We start from the raw sequence: 19,073 nt of genomic DNA on the forward strand, positions 1-19,073 counted from the left end.
TTTTTGTATTTTTAGTAGAGACAGGGTTTCACCATGTTGACCAGGGTGGTCTCGAACTCCTGACCTCAGGTAATCCACCCACCTCGGCCCCCCAAACTCCTGGGATTACAGGTGTGAGCCACTGCGTCCAGCAAATATATATTTGAGAGTCAAGTCTCACTCTGTCACCCAGGCTGGACTACAGTGGCCAGACCCTGCAGCCTCAAACTCTTTGGCTCATGTGATCCTCCTGCCTCCACTCCTGAGTAGGTGGGATTACAGGCACGAGCCACAGCCAGCCTTGAGTTATATTTAAATATAACCAGAATCTAAGCATGCTCCATTAATTAAAAATCATTCGGTGGCCAGGCACGGTGGCTCACGCCTGTAATCCTAGCACTTTGGGAGGCCGAGGTGGGCGGATCATGAGGTCAGGAGTTTGCGACCAGCCTGACCAACATGGTGAAACCCCTTCTCTTTTAAAAAAAGAAAAAATCATTCAGTGAAGTAATAAGTAATTAGAATGTGCTGCAAATGAGGTAGAGTTCTCACAGACTCCATAAGACGCTAAAGGTTAAACTATGAGGAAAGAATTTATACTGCAAATTTTAATTGGCCCAGTAGAATATCCTATTGGATGGGTGAAATGTTGAAACTTGAAGGCTTTGTGCAGTTCCAGGACTACTCAGAAACTGAATATATGAAACTGACTGGCAGGCAGGTACAGCCTGATACCTTTGAAGTGACAAGTGAGATAGGACCTACCAGGCTTAAGGCTAAAAATACTTGTCAAAAAAGAGCTGAGAGCAGAGACAAGATTTTGGAAATGAACATCTAGGTCCATCAGGTATATTTTGGTGATAGTTTGACCTCAACTGAACTATTCATGTGAATAAGAGCTAAAAACATCTCTCTTAAACTTCAATAAAACAGCACTAATGAACATGGCTTAATAAGGGAACCCCATGCACAGAGCAGTTTGGTAAGCATGTCCTGGTTTGCTTTCAGCAAGACTAGGGAATATGAGAAATAGATGTAGCAGTGAAAAGAAAGAGGTTCTGACATATTCCAAACATCATTTCTGATGCTGCTCTGTTAAAAAGCATGTTGTTTCAAAATTATGATGCTAGATTGTACTTTACTACCCCCCAAGATGAACACTGTATATGCTACTCTTTTATCACCCAAATTGCTCATTTTGTCATAAGTAAGGAAAGTAAAGCATAGACAATTATGAAAATTATAGAAGGAATTCCTGACACACAACTCTTTTTTTTTTTCTTTTTGAGTCGGAGTTTTGCTTCTGTTATCTAGGCTGGAGTGCAATGACATAATCTCAGCTCACTGCAACCTCTGCCTCCCAGGTTCAAGCTATTCTCCCGCCTCAGCCTCCCAAGTAGCTGGGAGTACAGGCATGCACCACCATGCCCAGCTAATTTTGTATTTTTAGTAGAGAAGGGGTTCCTCCATGTCAGTCAGGCTGGTCTCAAACTCCCAACCTTAGGCAATCCGCCCACTTCGGCCTCCCAAAGTGCTGAAATTACAGGTGTGAGCCACCGCGCCTGGCCCACAACTTTTTTTTCTTTTTTTTTGAGATGGAGTTTACTCTTCTTGCCCAGGCCAGAGTGCAGTGGTGTGATCTCAGCTCACTGCAACTTCCACCTCCCAGGTTCAAGAAATTCTCCTGCCTCAGCCTCCCAAGCAGCTGGGATTACAGGCATACACCACCATGCCCACCTTATTTTTTGTATTTTTAGTAGAGAGGGAGTTTCACCATGCTGGCCAGGATAGTCTTGAACTCCTGACCCTGTGATCTGCCCGCCTCGGCCTCCCCACTGCACTTGGCCCCAACACACAACTCTTAACACCTCTAATAAAGTAGATCTTGTCCTAAAAGGACCTTGAAATAGGGCACTTAACATGGATAGTTAAAACATATACCACTACTCAGAAGTAATTGTTTGTGTAGGTTTCATATATATAAAGTACTTTTTAGATTTAACAACTTATTTGATAGTGTTAAAAATACTTGTCTCACATATCCTACTCCTCCTTAAGCCTCAAGCCCCACCTCACTTTCAGCCAATTAGTCAGTACCCCATCTCAACTTCACAGCAAATATAGAAGAAATCAGAGAGGAATTCCCTGCAAACAAACCTATCACCTGTTTGCATTATTTCTTCCTTTTCTCCTACCATATTACCTTCCTACAAGGTAAGATTAATGCCTCCAAACTGCTCTCTGAATTTCATTTGTCTTTTCTCCTTAGGGTTCCCAGAGACATCTTCTGCAAACAATTCCCCACTGTTTCTCCCAGTTCCTTCTCATCAATAACTTAAAAAACAAAAGTGCTGCATTGGAACCGAATCAAACACACACACATGCACAAAGTGGCCGGGTATGGTGGCTCACATCTGTAATCGCAGCACTTCGGGAGAACGAGGTGGGCAGATCACCTGAGGTTGGGAGTTCGAGACCAGCCTGACCAACATGGAGAAATCCCATCTCTAACAAAATTAGCAGGGTGTGGTGGTACATGCCTGTAATCCCAGCTACTCGGGAGGTTGAAGTAGGAGAATCGCTTGGACCTGGGAGGCAGAGGTTGCAGTGAGCCGAGATCACGCCATTGTACTCAAGCCTGGGCAATAAGAGCCAAATTCTATCTAAAAATAAAAAACAAAACACAAAAGTAAAGTTAAAAAAGCAAAAGTTCAGCAGGGCACAGTGGCTCACACCTGTAATCCCAGCACTTTGGAAGGTCAATATGGGAGAATTATCTGAGGTCAGCAGTTCAAGACAAGCTTGGCCAACATGGTGAAAACCCTTCTCTACTAAAAATACAAAAATTAGCCAGGCATGGTGGTAGGCACCTGTAATCTCAGCTACTCGGCAGGCTGAGGCAGGAGAATTGCTTGAACCTGGGAAGCGGAGGTTGCAGTGAGCCGAAATCATGCTATTGCACTACAGCCTGGCAACAAAAGGAGCCAAAAAAAAAAGTAAAATCTCACCTCTCACTCAGTTACTAGTCTCTCCTCCTTATCACAGCTAGATTTCTCTAAAAGTTGTTGCTAAGAATACTTCATGATTTCCCACTACCATCTGGTTTCTGTCCGTAACTCTATTGAAACTGCCACTTTTACATAAAATTTCATGGCTACTCCTCTTGCTATCTACCCAAAAGAAATAAAAATATACTTCCATAAAAAGATTTGTACAACAATGCTCACAGATGTTAATAGGTCCAACTGGAAAGAATCCATCAGTAAAAGAATAAACAAGTTGTCAGGGTGAAGTGGCTCATGCCTATAATCCCAGCATTTTGGGAGGACAAGGGAGGTGGATCACCTGAGGACAGGTGTTTGAGACCAGCCTGGCCAACATGGTGAAATCCTCATCTCTACTAAAAAATATAAAAGTCAGCCGGGTGTGGTGGCATGCGTCTATAATCCCAGCTACTCAGGAGACTGAGGCAGGAGAATCACTTGAACCCAGGAGGTGAAGGTTGCAGTGAGCTTGTTCCATTGCACTCCAGCCTGAGCAACAGAGCGAAATTCCATCTCAAAAATAAATAAATAAATAATAAACAAGTTTTAACAAATCCATTCAATAGACTATTATGTAGCAAAAAAAGAGAAATGGACTACTATACACACAGTAACTATGATTCTCAAAAATATCATACCGAGCCCGGGCGTGGTGGCTCACGCCTGTAATCCCAGCACTTCTGGAGGCCGACGTGAGCGGATCACAACGTCAGGAGATCAAGACCATCCTGGCCAACATGGTGAAATCCTGTCTCTACTAAAAATATAAAAAAATTAGCTGGGCATGGTGGCGCATGTCTGTAATTCCTGCAACTGAGGAGGCTGAGGTAGAAGAATTGCTTGAACCTGGGAGACAGGGTCACAGTGAGGCGAGATCACGCCACTGCACTCCAGCCTGGCGACACAACAAAGCATCTTTTTAAAAAAAAAAAAAAAAAAAAAAGCTGCGTGCAGTGGCTCACACCTCTAATTCCAGCACTCTGGGAGGCCGAGGCAGGCGGATCACAAAGTCAGGAGTTCAAGACCAGACTGGCCAACATGGCGAAACCCTGTCTCTACTAAAAAATACAAAAATTAGCTGGGCATGGTGGCTCGTGCCTGTAATCCCAGCTACTTGGGAGGCTGAGGTAGGAGACTTGCTTAAACTGGGACCTGGGAGGCAGAGGTTGCAGTGAGCCAAGATCACGCCACTGCACTCCAGCCTGGGCAACAGAACAAGACTCCGTCTCAAAAATAAATAAATAAGTCCCAACAGCTTAACAAATCAAATATTTTCATTTTTCCTGGTTTTATTCTCTAGCCCTTGCTATCCATATACATACATAATTTTTATAGCATTGTAATGATCATATAGACAACATTTTGTATTCAGCTTTTTTCATTTTTTTTTGAGACGGAGTTTCGCTCTCGTTACCCAGGCTGGAGTGCAATGGCGCGATCTCGGCTCACCGCAACCTCCGCCTCCTGGGTTCAAGCAATTCTCCTGCCTCAGCCTCCTGAGTAGCTGGGATTACAGGCACGCGCCACCATGCCCAGCTAATTTTTTTGTATTAGTAGAGACGGGGTTTCACCATGTTGACCAGGATGGTCTCAATCTCTTGACCTCGTGATCCACCTGCCTCGACCTCCCAAAGTGCTAGGATTACAGGCGTGAGCCACCGCGCCCGGCCCTTTTTTTTTTTTTTTTTTGAGACAGAGTTTCTCTCTGTTGCCCAGGCTGGAGTGCAATGGCACAATCTCAGCTCACTGCAACCTCCGCCTCCCAGGTTCAAGGAATTCTCCTGCCTCAGCCTCTAGAGTAGCTGGGATTACAGGCATGCGCCACCACTCCTGGCTAATTTTTACATTTTCAGTAGAGACAGGGTTTCGCCATGTTGGCCAAGCTGCTCTCAAACTCCTGACCTCAGGTGATCCACCGGCCTGGCCTCGCAAAGTGCTGGGATTACAGGCATGAGCCACTGTGCCTGGCCTACAAAGAATGTTTTTTAAAAATCTGCTGGGCATGGTGATGTGCACCTGTAGTCCTGGCTACTCAGGAGGCTGAGGTGGGAGGATCGCTTGCACCTGGGAAGTTGAGGTTGTAGTGAGCTGAGATCGTGCCACTGCACTCCAGCCTGGGTGACAAGATTGAAACCCAGTCTCTTTAAAAAGCCAAAGGATTGCTGGGCGCGGTGGCTCACGCCTGTAATCCCAGCACTTTGGGAGGCTGAGGCGGGTGGATCATGAAGTCAAGAGATCGAGACCATCCTGGTCAACATGGTGAAATCCCGTCTCTACTAAAAATACAAAAAAAATTAGCTGGGTGTGGTGGTGCGCGCCTGTAATCCCAGCTATTCAGGAGGCTGAGGCAGGAGAATTGCTTGAACCCAGAAGGCGGAGGTTGCGGTGAGCCGAGATCGCGCCATTGCGCTCCAGCCTGGGTAACAAGAGCGAAACTCCGTCTAAAAAAAAAAAAAAAAAAGCCAAAGGATTTTAAAAATGTATCTATACACACATATACACACACATCCATATAGGACAACCCTAAATGAAACATGTAGGTATTTAAAAGAATCAGATCAATCTATTTGAAACAGTGGGAAACATGTCCAAGATATATTGTAAGTGGGAAAAAGGAAGTTGCGGAAGATACCATATGATTGCATTCATGTTTTAAAAAATTTATACAGATATCGGTATATGCTTGTATGAACATTTAAAAATTCAATGCTTACCTTCCAGAAATGCAACTATGTTATGAGGGTGGAGTGGTTCTTTATTTATTTTAAAAATGAAACCAGGTAGTAGAAGGACAGTTCAATCCAGCCATGCCATCTTTCTATTAAGAACACAATGAACACTTACTTCACAGCAACAACCGAACACACAGCAAAGGACTATGGACATTTTGCAAACCGTGTATCTGGTAATGGACTTCTATCTAGAGCATATAGAGTACTCTCACAACCCAATCATAGTAAGACAAATAATCCAACTTTAAAATGGGTAGAGGATCCAAATAGACATTTCTCCAAAGATTATAAATGATCACTAGGCACAGAAAAAATGCTCAACATTATTAACCATCAGGGAAATGAAAATCAAACCTACAAGAGAAACCATTTTATCAACACTAGGAAAACTATAATCAAAAAGTCTGATGATAACAAGTGTTGGCAAGAATGTGGAGAAACTGGAACCCTTTACACATTGCTGATAGGAATGTAAAGAAGGTGCAGTCACATTGAAGAAGTTTTAGAGTACCTCAAAAGGTTGAACATAGTTACCACATGACCCAGCAATTCTATTCCTAAGTATTCTACTCCCAAGAGAAATGAAAACCTGTGTCCACACAAAAACTTTTGTACAAATGTTCACAGCAGGGGCAGGGGCCACCATGGTGGCCGAGCGCAAGACAAAGTTGTCCAAGAATCGCTGCAGATGAAGTTTATGCAAAGGGGACCGGACTCAGAAACCAAGAAACAACTAGAAGAGGAAGAAAATAAAATTATTAGTGAAGAGCACTGGTACTTGGATTTGCCAGAGCAGAGAAAGAAAATTAATGCTTCAGATGAATGCTAAGCACAAAGCAGTAGAAGTTGAAGATGAAACAGTGGAGCTCGAGGTGTCAGACGAAGGCTAGAAGATATGAGACCTTGGTGAGGACAACTGGGAAAAAGTTTGCCAGAAAGAGAGACCATACCAATTATGAAGATGAAAATGGAGACATACAACCAATTAAAGCAAAGATGTTCTTAAAGCCACAGGATTAAGATGGATGACTTCAGCCATGGCCCACAGGTACTTCATGGAAGTCAGCTGCTTCATGGAAGTCAGAGGCAGCTCTGGAGCTCATCCCGATGGTGTCTCTATAGTTATTAATACTGTAATGTTTACTTTGTTAAGAGATGTATCATCTTAGAAACAGGCTGTTTTTGAAACAGATGTTGATGGATGTTGTACATCCTTTGCTTAATGGTATTCACTCATAGTGGATTTTTAGCCCCTCCCCCATCTTCAAATGTATATTGTTACAGGGCTGCTTCCTGAAGAGTTTTTTTGACCTCAGGTTTCTCTTAATACAGTTCTCCAGTCACTGACCTTGAATTAACTCATGTAAATTTTTTTTTTTTTTTTTTTTTTTGAGATGGAGTTTCGCTCTTGTTACCCAGAGCTGGAGTGCAATGGCACGATCTCGGCTCACCGCAACCTCCGCCTCCTGGGTTCAGGCAATTCTCCTGCTTCAGCCTCCTGAGTAGCTAGGATTACAGGTCCGCGCCACAGTGCCCGGCTAATTTTTTGTATTTTTAGTAGAGACGGGGTTTCACCATGTTGACCAGGATGGTCTCGATCTCATGACCTCGTGATCCACCCGCCTAACTCATGTAAATTAATGCCAGTGTTTAAACGGCCCTTATGTTTATATTTAAATTATTATGTCAAGCCAATTCATACATACATTTTCGAATCAAATGTTGTAAGAATTTATTATGTAAATTCATCAAGAATAAACATGCCTCTCCAGCCTTAAAAAATAAATGTTCACAGCATTATGCATAGTAGGCAACGGGTAGAAACAACCCAAATGTCCATCAACAGATGAATGGATAAGTAAAATGTGCTATGTTCATACAATTAAATATTATATGGCAATAAATTATTGATATATGTTACAACAAAATGACCCTGGATAAGGCTACATACTATATGATTCCATTTATGTGAAACGTCCAGAATAGACAAATGTGCAAACTAGTACCTGGGTGGACGGGAGAACTGAGAGGAAATGGGGAGTAATTGCTAATGGAAATAGTTTATTTTTGAGGTGATAAGTTGTAAAATAATTGATTGTAGTGATGGTTGCACAACTCTGAAGATATTAAAATTCAATTTTTCTTTTCTTTTTTTTTTTTTTTTTGAGACCGAGTTTCACTTTTGCTACCCAAACTGGAGTGCAATGGCACAATCTCGGCTCTCTGCAACCTCCACCTCTCTGGTTCAAGCGATTCTCCTGCCTCAGCTTCCCGAGTAGCTGGGGTTACAGACGCACACCACCACACCAGGCTAATTTTTTTATTTTTAGTAGAGATCAGGCTTCACTCACCAAGTTGGCCAGGCTGGTCTCAAACTCCTGACTTCATGTGATTCACCCACCTCAGCCTCCTAAAGCGCTGGGGTTACAGGAGTGAGCCACCACGTCCGGCGTAAAATTCAACTAATTATACACTTTTTTTTTTTTTAAGACAGGTCTCTCTCTCACCCAGACCGGAGTGCTGTAGCACAATCACGGCTCACTGTAGCCTGGAACTCCTGGGCTCAAGTGATCCTCTCACCTCTGCATCCAAGTACCTGGAACTACCGGCACATGCTGATTTCACTTAAAAAAAAAATTTTTTTTTTTGGTAGAAACTAGGGAGGGCCGTCTCCCTAGGTTGATCAAATGAAATTACACATTTTGAATGGGTGAACTGTAAGGTATGTGAATTACATCAATAAAGCTATTTTGAAAAACAAACGGGGGTATCCGCAAAGGAAAAAAAAAAGGCACTCAAATATCTGTAGACAGCTGACTGATCACAGAATTTCCAAATAGTGGACACTGGTAATTAAGAAAAAAAAAAAAAGGGGGCGCCGGGCGTGGTGGCTCACGACTGTAATCCTAGAACTTTGAGAGGCCGAGGTGGGTGGATCACCTGAGGTCAGGAGTTCCAGACCAGCCTGGCCATCATGGTGAACCCTCATCTTAAAAAAAACAAAACAAAACAAAACAAAACAAGAAAAAGAAAGGATTTCCAAACAGTTAAAATATGCCAGTCAAAATTAGCTATGCATCTTATGGGTGCTTTTGGATGATCTCCTTATCACATATTTTCTTATTAAACGTAAACTTGGCTCTACAAACTCAGCAAGAAAAAACACTAAATACCGTTTTAGTCAACTACAGCAAAACACAAGTATTTTCTAGTAAGATTCAGGACAAAACTGACCACAACCTCGAACCTACAATTTCTCCCCACATCCTCACTTGATTACACCAGCTGATTTAGACACTTTCAAAGCAAAGGCTGGAGCTGATTTTAAACAAATAATGGGCTGGCAATGGTATTCTTTCTTTTTAACTTCGTTATTATGTGGAAAATACAAATGTCAAAAAGCAAAAGGGGAAGGAATAAAAACTGGTTCACGTTCCACCATGTTTCAAAGTGACTTAAAAGGATTGTTTACTCTTTTGGCCAAAACTGGATAAAAGGGAGGATGATAAATTGTACATTTCTAATATTCGATGTTAGGCCTCAGTAACTTTTTTTAATGAAAGAAAGAACAAATCTGCCACGATATGGGTGGGAGGGTAGCCCTAGGTGGGATCGGCAGGCGGGGTCCTGGGAGGGCCTGGGCTAGCCCAGCCGCCGACGCCCCCGCTGCGACCTGGTGTGGCCCGTGGGCCCGGCGTCCCAGGCGGCGGAACTCTGCCTCGGCGTCGCCTGGGGACTCGCTTCGCGCAGATCAGGCCGAGAAATGCGGACAGGCTCCCGAGGGCTCCACCCTCCCCTCTTTCACTCACTCCCCTTGGCGGTCCCCAGAGGGAAACAGGCGGGGCGCATCGCTCTGAGACAAGTTGGGGGGGGTGGTTTGAGTCCTCGGCGAGAAAAGCTCCGCCGCCCAGAGTGGCGGCCGTGGGTTATTAATAAACTCCGCTTCTGCCCAGGCGCCGCTACCGCGGCCGGCCCGCAAAATCGGCAAGGCCTGTAGCGAACGCTAAGCAGTGGGAGCCGGAGCCCGGGCCCAAGCGGGCCCGCGCCGCCGCGCTGAGGGCGGCGGCCTGCCGGAGAATAATGCACACTGGGTAAAAACACATTTATATACGAACCTCCGAGAAAATTTTCCAACAATTCCTTCGTCCGACCACCATGCACCAGGACAGGAAACAGCCGTCCGGCCCCCAGGCCCCGCAACCCGCATAGTCTGTTTGAGGCCCGCCCCCAGCTTCCATTGGGCTGTAATTACATCACTCAAGGGAGGCTTCCGGCTTTCCATTGGCCCAAGTTTCGTCAACGTGAAAGAAAACCGCCCTAGCGGCGCCCCCTCATCTGACGTCAGCCAAGCCTGGCTTTACAGCCCGCCCCTGAGTGGCTCGCGCGAAGTGCAGAATCAAAGCTCCTGTGTTTTACTGGTTGACAAAACTGCTCATCCCAGACCGACACCGCCTCACTGACAAATGAGTTATACCGATTCTGGGGCCCCAGCGGGAGGCGCCATTTTGTAGCGAGGGAGGGAGGCTGGTCCTTGTGATTACCCGGGAGGGAGAAGGGGTGACGGTCGCCATCTTCCCCACAGGGGCGAGGAGGTGGCCTTGATTCTCCTGATGGGCCTGCTGGAGTGCGTTCTGCAGACCAGATAGCCTTTGCGTAGCGATTGTTGAATGCTGAATAGCAGCCCTTTGGGAGGGAAGTCGAAGGGAGGAGTAAGGCAGGATGAGAGACTTGACCTCTCCCTGGAGGCTCTGAGTGCCGGCCGAGGCCCCTGGTCTTGGGCTAGGGCTCTGCATTCCCGAGAGCTGCTGTATGCTGGTGATTGGCTTCCAAGCTTGCCTGAGCTTCTCCAGTCGCCGGCGCGTCGCCATGCGGTGGGAGGGTGAGCCTTCCTCTCCTGCTGAAACTCCAGCGGCTTGGCATCCGGCCGGGGGTCTTGGATTCCGCTGGGAGACACCACGGATGCTTTTGTGCTTTGACGTAGTTTCGGTTCAAAATTTGAAGCCGTCAGAAATGGTGTCGCTATGGTCTTTTGTATGTTCTTGTGTCGCGAACTAAAGGAAGGTCAAAAGGGTGGGAAAAGCATTCGGTCTGGTTCCCTAAAGTTAATAAGAATGGGTACCAATTAGTTGTGGCCGTTGTGGTAATCCTTGTAGCCCTCAACCCAGCCCTTTCTAAACCTTTGGATACACTACTCAGTTCCGAAGGTACTCAGTACAAATTTGCTTTGGCCACTGGGCCGAGTAAAGATGACGTAGGGTGTATTAGACTCAAAATTTAAGTCGGCCAGGCCAGGGGTAGAAGTTAGTTACCAAGAGAATGAAGGGCTACCCCATTATGACAGATTTGGATCCTGCTTAGAAAAACGAGGAGAGAGCTGGACGATGTTCAACTTAATGTCTTGCGTTTCATACAGTTACCAAATGGACGGGGATAAATAAAAAAGATGTTAAAGATAGCCCTCTAAGTGTGGATACTAAATGTTTTGGTATGCAATTAAATCTACTTTGAGGTACGGACCCTAACCAACGGATAGTTGAATAACAGGTGCCTAGACGCCATTCGAAAGAAAATAGGACTTTAAGCTTTGTTTGAACACATGTTAACGAAGAAATGAAGTTTAAATCAGTCCCGATTACTTTTTAAGCCCTTAAAAGAAAAATGTCACACATAAAAAATGGACTAATTACTTTTATTATTATTGTTGTTGTTTTTTTTTTTTTTGAGAGAGTTTCGCTTTTGTTGCCCAGTCTGGAATGCAGTGGCTGATCTGGGCTCATCACAACCTCCACCTCCCAGGTTCAAGCGATTCTACTGCCTCAGCCTCACGAGTAGCTGGGATTACCGGCATGCGCCATCACACCTGGCTAATTTTGTATTCTTAGTAGAGACGGGGTTTCTCCATGTTGATCAGGCTGGTCTCGAACTCCTGACCTCACGTGATCCGCCCGCCTTGGCCTCCCAAAGTGCTGGGATTACAGGTGTGAGCCACCACTGCCCGTCCTTTTTTTTCGTTTTTCTTTCTTTCTTTTTTTTTTGAGATGGAGTTTTGCTCTTTGTTGCCCACGCTGGAGTCAGTGGCCTAATCTAGGCTCACTGCCACCTCCGTCGCCCCAGTTCAAGCGATTCTCCTGTCTCACCCTCCCAAGTTGCTGGAATTACAGCCACGTGCCACCACGCCCGGCTAATTTTTGTATTTTTAGTAGAGAGGGGGTTTCATCATATTGGTCAAGCTGGTCCACCCACCTCAGCTTCCCAAAGTGCTGGGATTACAGGTGTCAGCCACCACGCCCAACAGAGGTTACTTTTAACTGTAGGATTTTGCTCAGTTAAATCAGTCTCCTACCCAATGGATACGTTTTCTGTTATAGAGAAGTAGAGAGCTCAGCTGAAACAACAAACCGTTTTAATTTATACTTTCTGTTCCTTCCACATGTATCTGTATTTTGTAATCAGAAGGGCTTTTTTTTGAGACTTAGTTTCACTCTTGTTGCCCAGGCTGGAGATTGCAATGGTACAATCTTGGCTCATCGCAACCTCCACCTCCTGGGTTCAGGTGATTTTCCTGCTTCAGCCTCCCCGGTAGCTGGGATTATAGGCATGTGCCACCAGGCCTGGTTAATTTTGTATTTTTAGTAGAGATGAGGTTTCTCTATGTTGGTCAGAGTGGTCTCAAACTCCTAACCTCAGGTGATACACCACCCTTGGTTTCCCAAAGTGCTGGGATTACAGTCCTAAATTTACGGTGCCCGTCTCTAATCCTGTTTTTTTTTTTTTTTCTTTTTTTTTAGAGACAGGGTTTCTCTATGTTGGTCAGGCTGGTCTCGAAGCCCGAACCTCAGGTGATCTTCCCGCCTCGGCTTCCCAAAGTGCTGGGATTACAGGCATGAGCCACGGCACCTGGCCCTTTTTTTTTTTTTTTTTTTTTTTCTAATCCCGTTTTTTAACAGCAAATAATTTACATCAGAAAGCAGTCTCCGAAAGTATTTGGGAGTGGTGCAATCTCTGCTCACTGCAACTTCCGCCTCACTGGTTTAAACTATCCTCCTGCTTCGACCTCCTGAGTTGCTGGGATTACAGCCACTCGCCACCAGGTGTGTCCAATTTTTGTATTTTTAGTAGAGAACGGCGGTTCTCCATGTTGGTCAGGCTGGTCTCAAACTCCCAACCTTAGGTAATCTGCTGGCGTAGGCCGCCCAAAGTGCTGAGGCATGAGCCAGCAAGCCTCAGAAGTGTTTTTTAACCAATCGAAATATTTGTATGCAGTTCCACTAAATCGCATCCCTGTGGGCTACTCTTTAAAGCACTGTAGGCTGTGGCTCACAATTCTTTAAAGAGCCTGGACTAGTACTGATTGACAGGGAAACATTTTCAAGCCATTATATATTTCTATACCATATATTTCTATAAATATATTATAGAAATAAATGTGTTTCTATATATGTTTAATGTGGATAGTTCTATATATATGTTTTCTATATATAGAGTTCTCTATATAGTTCTCTATATGTATTTTCAGTATATATCGAAGAAAGATACATAAATCATGAGTTGGCCAGACGCGGTGGCTTATGCCTGTAATCCCAGCGTTTTGGGAGGCCAAGGCAGGTGGATCATGAGGTCAGGCATTCGAGACCAGCCTGGCCAACATGGCGAAACCCTGTCTCTTAAAAAAAAAATGATGAGTTAAGCTTAAAAGCAATTATTTCTGGGGAAAGGGATTATAGGTGACTTCATTAAGGTGTCTGTTTGTTTGTTTGTTTGTTTGTTTTGAGACAGAGTCTTGCTCTGTCTCCCAGGCTGGAGTGCAGTGGTATGATCTTGGCTCACTGCAACCTCCACCTCCTGGGTTCAAGTGATCCTCCTTCCTCAGCTTCCCAAGTAGCTGGGATTACAGACATGTACCAGCATGCCTGGCTAATTTTTGTATTTTTTTGTGGAGACAGGATTTCACCATGTTGGCCAGGCTGGTCTTGAACTCCTGACCTTGTGATCCACTTGCCTTGGCCTCCCCAAGTACTGGGGATTACAGGTGTGAGCCACCACGCCCACCCAAGTTATTTTTAATATATTTGAATATTTTTATTGCGTACTTAATTTATTTTTTTAGTAAACTTTCCTAAGGGTGGATAGATTTTTTAAACACAGAAGATTTAAACGCAAACCAATGGCTTATTCTCCATTGGGAGCTGTGGCTTTAGATTTGTGAATCGACCCAGAACACGTTGTTTCATCTGTAAGGTAAAACTACCCATTATACAATGTGATTGGAAGGGTATATGATAATATAGAGAAGCTTTTCAAGTGCTTAAATGTTAGCCCATCTATACCATTCCCACTTTACGATTCGCAGCAGTGGTTCTTAAGCACTTCAGCAACTCCTTTGAGATTCTGATGAGAGCTATGAAAAATATACTAAAACTTTGCAGTTTGGGCCGTGCATGGTGTCTCCCACCTGTAATCCCAGCACTCTGGGAGGCCGAGGCAGGTGGATCACCTGAGGTCAGGAATTCAAAACCAGCCTGGCCAACATGGTGAAACCCCATCTCTACTAAAAATATAAAAATTAGCTGGGCATGGTGGTGGGCACCTGTAATCTCAGCTGCTCAGGAGGCTGAGTCAGGAGAATCGCTTGAACCTGGGTGGGGCGGAGGTTGCAGTGAGCTGAGATCATGCCACTTCATTCCAGGTTGGGTGAAAGAGTAAGACTCCATCCCCCCCAGAAAAAAAGTTTGCAGGCCAGTTTGCATGCCTGTAATGCCAACACTTCGCGAGGCCAAGGCAGGTGGATCACCTGAGGTCAGGAGTTCCAGACCAGCCTGGCCAACATGTGAAACTCTGTCTCTACTGAAAAAGTACAAAAATTAGCCATGCATGGTGGCACATGCCTGTAATCCCAGCTACTCAGGAGGCTGAGGCAGGAGAGTAGCTTGAACCTGAGAGGCAGGGTTGCAGTGAGCCGAGATCATGCCACTGCATTCCAGCTTAGAGACAGAGCAAGACTCCGTCTCAAAAAAAAAAAAAAAAAAAGGAAACAAATGAACTAATAGCAAAACAAAATAGGGAGAATATGTTCTTTAAGACTTCTTTTTCCTCTAAGGGGGGGACAGCTGCATAACTATAAAACTGTTCTTTTTTTTTTTTTTTTTTTTGAGACGGAGTTTCGCTCTTGTTACCCAGGCTGGAGTGCAATGGCGCGATCTTGGCTAACTGCACCCTCCGCCTCCCAGGTTCAAGCGATTCTCCTGCCTCCACCTCCCAAGTAGCTGGGACTACAAGCATGCACCACCACGCCCTGCTAATTTTTGTATTTTTAGTAGAGATGGGGTTTCACCATGTTGGCCAGGATGGTCTCAATCTCCTGACCTTGTGATCTGCCCACCTTGGCCTCCCAAAGTGCTGGGATTACAGGCGTGATTCACCACACCTGGCCAGTCTTCACTTTATTCGAAGTGTCTTGGGTGCAGTGGCTCACACTGTAATCCCAGCACTTTGGGAGGCCAAGGTGGATGTATCACCTGAGGTCAAGAGTTTGAGACTGTCCAGGTCAACATGTTTTAACCCTGTCTCTATTAAAAATACAAAAAAATTGGCCAGGTGTGGCTCACTCCTGTAATCTCAACACTTCAGGAGGCTGAAATGGGTGGATTCACCTGAAGTCAGGAGTTTGAGACCAGTCTGGTCAACATGGCAAAACCCCATCTCTACTTAAAATATAAAAATTAGCCAAGCATGGTAGTGGGCACCTGTAATCCCAGCTGTTCATGAGGCAGAGGCAGGAGAATCACTTGAACTTGGAAGGCGGAGGTTGCAGTGAGCTGAGATCACGTCACTGCACTCTAGCCTAGGTGACAGAGTAAAACTCTGTCTCAAAACAAAAAAAATTAGCTGGACGTGGCGGCGGGCACCTGTAGTTCCAGCTACTTGGGAGGCTGAGGCAGGAGAATCGCTTGAACCCAGGAAGCAGAGGCTGCAGCTACAGTGAGCTGAGATTGCGCCACTGTATTTTGTATTTTAGCTTGAGAGACAGAGTGAAAGTCTGTCTCAAAAAAAAAAAAGTGTCCTTTGAAGCACAAAATTTTTAACTTTCATGAAGTCCAATTTGATTTTTTCTTTCATTGCTTGTATTTTGACGTTGTATTAAGAACCCAGTCTCTCCTTCAAAGTCATGAAGATATATGCCTGTTTGTTTTGAGACAAGCATCTCACTCTCACCCAGGCTGGAGTGCAGTGCTATGATCACAATTCACTGCAGCCTAAACCTCCCTTGGCTCAGGTAATCCTCCCACCTCAGCTTCCTGAGTAGCTGGGATTACAGCTGTGGGCCACCATGCCTGGCTAATTTTTTATTTTTTTGTAGAGACAGGGTTTCTCCATGTTGCCCAGGCTGGCCACAAACTCCATGCTGAAGGGATCTGCCCACTTAATTAAGTGCTAGGATTATAGTCATGAGCCACCATGTTCAGCCTTATTCCTGTTTTTTCCTAATCGATAGTTTGAGGTCTTACATTTAGACCTTTAATCTACTTTAGTTAATTTTATGTATGATGTGAGGTAAGAGACCACCTTCATGCTTTTGGATGTAGATATCCAGCTGTCTCAGAGCCATTTGTTGAAGATTATTCTTTTTTTTTTTTTTTTATTGAGACAGAGTCTTGCTCTGTCACCTAGGCTGGAATGCAGTACGGTCTGGGCTCACTGCAACCTCCGCCTCTCAGTTTCAAGTGATTCTCCTGCCTCAGCCTCCTGAGTAGCTGGGATTACAGGTGCGTGCCACTACGCCCAGCTAATTTTTGTATTTTTGGTAGAGATGGGGTTTTACCATGTTGGTCAGGCTGGTCTCAAACTCCTGACCTCATGATCCACCCACCTTGGCCTCCCAAAGTGCTGGGATTATAGATGTGAGCCACTGCGCCCAGCAATTTCATTTTCAATTCATTTATTTCTACTATATAGAAGTACCACCAATTTTTTTTTTTTTTTTAAATGGAGTTTCGCTCTTTAGCCTAGGCTGGAGTGAAGTGCAATCTTGGCTCACTGCAACTCCTGCCACCCAGGTTCAAGTGATTCTCTTGCCTCAGCCTCCCAAGTAGCTGGGATTATACGTGCCCACCACCACACCTGGCTAATTTTTGTATTTTTAGTAGAGATGGAATTTTACCATGTTGCCCAGGCTTGTCTCAAGCTCCTGACCTCAGGTAATCCACTCGCCTCAGCCTCCAAAAGTGTTGGAATTACATGCATGAGCCATCGTGTCCGACCAGTACCACTAATTTTTATATATTGATCTTGTGTCCTGCAACCTTCAAGTTACTGGTATGTGTATTTTTTTTTTTTTTGAGATGGAGTCTCGCTCTGTTGCCCAGGCTGTAGTGCAGTGGCATGATTTCAGGTCACTGCAACCTCTGCCTCTGCCTCAGTTCCTGGGGTTACAGGCGCCCACCACCACGCCCAGCTAATTTTTTTGTTGTTTTTTTTTTGAGACAGAGTCTCATTCTGTTGCCCAAGTTGGAGTGCAGTGGTGTGATCTCAGCTCACTGCAACCTCCACCTCCCAGGTTCAATTGATTCTCCTGCCTTAGCCTCCCGAGTAGCTAGGACTACAGGTGTGTGCTACCACACCTGACTAATTTTTTGTATTTTTAATAGAGACGGGTTTCACCGTGTTAGCCAGGATGGTCTCCATCTCCTGACCTCGTTATCCCCCAACTTCAACCTCCCAAAGTGCTGAGATTACAGGTGTGAGCCACCTTGCCTGGCCTGTATGTGTATATCCCTTATGGCTTTCTAGATGTAAGGTCATGTTATTGGTGAATGTAGTTTTAATTTCCTTTCTAATCTGCATGCCTTTTATTTCTTCTTCTTTCCTAATTTCCCTGGCTAGAACTTCCTGTACAATGTTGATTAGAAGTGGCAGAAGGGAGCATCCTAGTTTGATTTTTGGGGGAACATTTTGTCTTTTACTATCAAGTCTATTAGCTTTATGGTTTTGTTTATAGCCTTTTAACAGGTCGAGGAAGTTCCTTTTTCTACTTTCTTGAGTTTGTTAAAAAAAAAAAAAAAAGATTCAGGCTGGGCGTGGTGGCTCATGCCTGTAGTCCCAGCATTTTGGGAAGCCGATGCTGGTGGATCGCCTGAGGTCAGGAGGTCAAGACCAGCCTGGCTAACGTGGCGAAACGCTGTTTCTACCAAAAAATACAAAAATTACCTGGGCACAGTGGCAGGCACCTGTAATCCCAGCTACTAGGGAGGCTGAGGCAGGAGAATCACTTGAACCTAGGAGGGGGAGGTTGCAGTGAGCTGAGATTGTGCCACTGTACTCCAGCCCGAGAGACAGAGCAAGACTCCATCCAAAAAAAAAAAAAAAAAAGATTCAAAAAGAAACCTTTAAAGGCTCCGGTAGTTAGCTTTTAATTATAGGGCTCAAATATTGTATGTAATTGACAAATCCCAATTAATATATGAAAGCAGAATTTTTTTTTTCTGAGACGGAGTCTCACTCTGTCACCCAGGCTGGAGTGCAGTGGCACGATCTGGGCTCACCGTAACCTCTGCCTCCCAGGTTTCAAACACTTCTGCCTCAGCCTCCCAAGTAGCTGAGATTACAGGCGCGTGCCACCAGGCCAGGTAATTTTTGTATTTTTAGTAGAGGCGGGGTTTGACCATGTTGGTGAGACTATTCTCTAACTGCTGGCCTCAGGCAATCTACCCGCCTTGGCCTCCCCTCCCAAAGTGCTGGTATTACAGGCATGAGCCATAGTGCCTGGCCCAGAATCTCAAAATACATAAAGGTCAATTCTTACCTGTGCTTTAAAAAAACCTGGAGCGATCTCGTGATAGTAAGTCTTATGAGATAAAAAAGAAAAAAGAGGGGGCCGGGCGCGGTGGCTCACGCCTGTAATCCCAGCACTTTGGGAGGCCAAGGCGGGTGGATCACGAGGTCAAGAGATCGAGACCATCCTGGTCAACAAGGTGAAACCCCGTCTCTACTAAAAAATACAAAAATTAGCTGGGCATGGTGGTGCACACCTGTAGTCCCAGCTACTCAAGAGGCTGAGGCAGGAGAATTGCTTGAACCCAGGAGGGAGGTTCCAGTGAGCCGAGATCGCGCCATCGCACTCCAGCCTGGGTAACGAGCGAAACTCCGTCTCAAAAAAAAAAAAAAAGAAAAAAAAGAAAAAAACCTGGAGCAAGGATGACTACCTCTCTCTCTCTCTCACACACACACACATGCAAATACTTAAGATGTTTATTCCTCCTAGGTGCTAAAATCAAAGATTTTGCCTAGCTCCTCCTTTTCAGAACCACATTGTCCACTTCTT

General features: G+C 45.0%; 1 protein-coding gene across 8 annotated transcripts in view; it reads right to left on the minus strand.

Annotated features, from left to right (window-relative positions):
- Window positions 1–9,944, minus strand: part of ZNF143 (zinc finger protein 143) — a 73,804-nt gene extending 63,860 nt beyond the window's left edge. For 3 of the 8 annotated variants that reach the window (XM_012456688.2, XM_012456687.2, XM_012456686.2), the window contains exon 1: window positions 9,871–9,944. The gene's annotated coding sequence lies outside the window, so the exon portion shown is untranslated. Of the gene's footprint in view, window positions 1–3,660; window positions 4,446–8,106; window positions 9,364–9,870 lie in introns of those variants that run through there. The other 5 variants (XM_064365185.1, XM_064365186.1, XM_064365188.1 and 2 more) reach the window with 5 other exon arrangements.
- Window positions 9,945–19,073: the final 9,129 nt, after the last annotated feature.

This window comes from Aotus nancymaae, unplaced genomic scaffold (genome assembly GCF_030222135.1).
Source record: "Aotus nancymaae isolate 86718 unplaced genomic scaffold, 86718_ANA_hifiasm-v0.15.2.pri h1tg000059l, whole genome shotgun sequence".
Lineage (NCBI taxonomy): Eukaryota > Metazoa > Chordata > Mammalia > Primates > Aotidae > Aotus > Aotus nancymaae.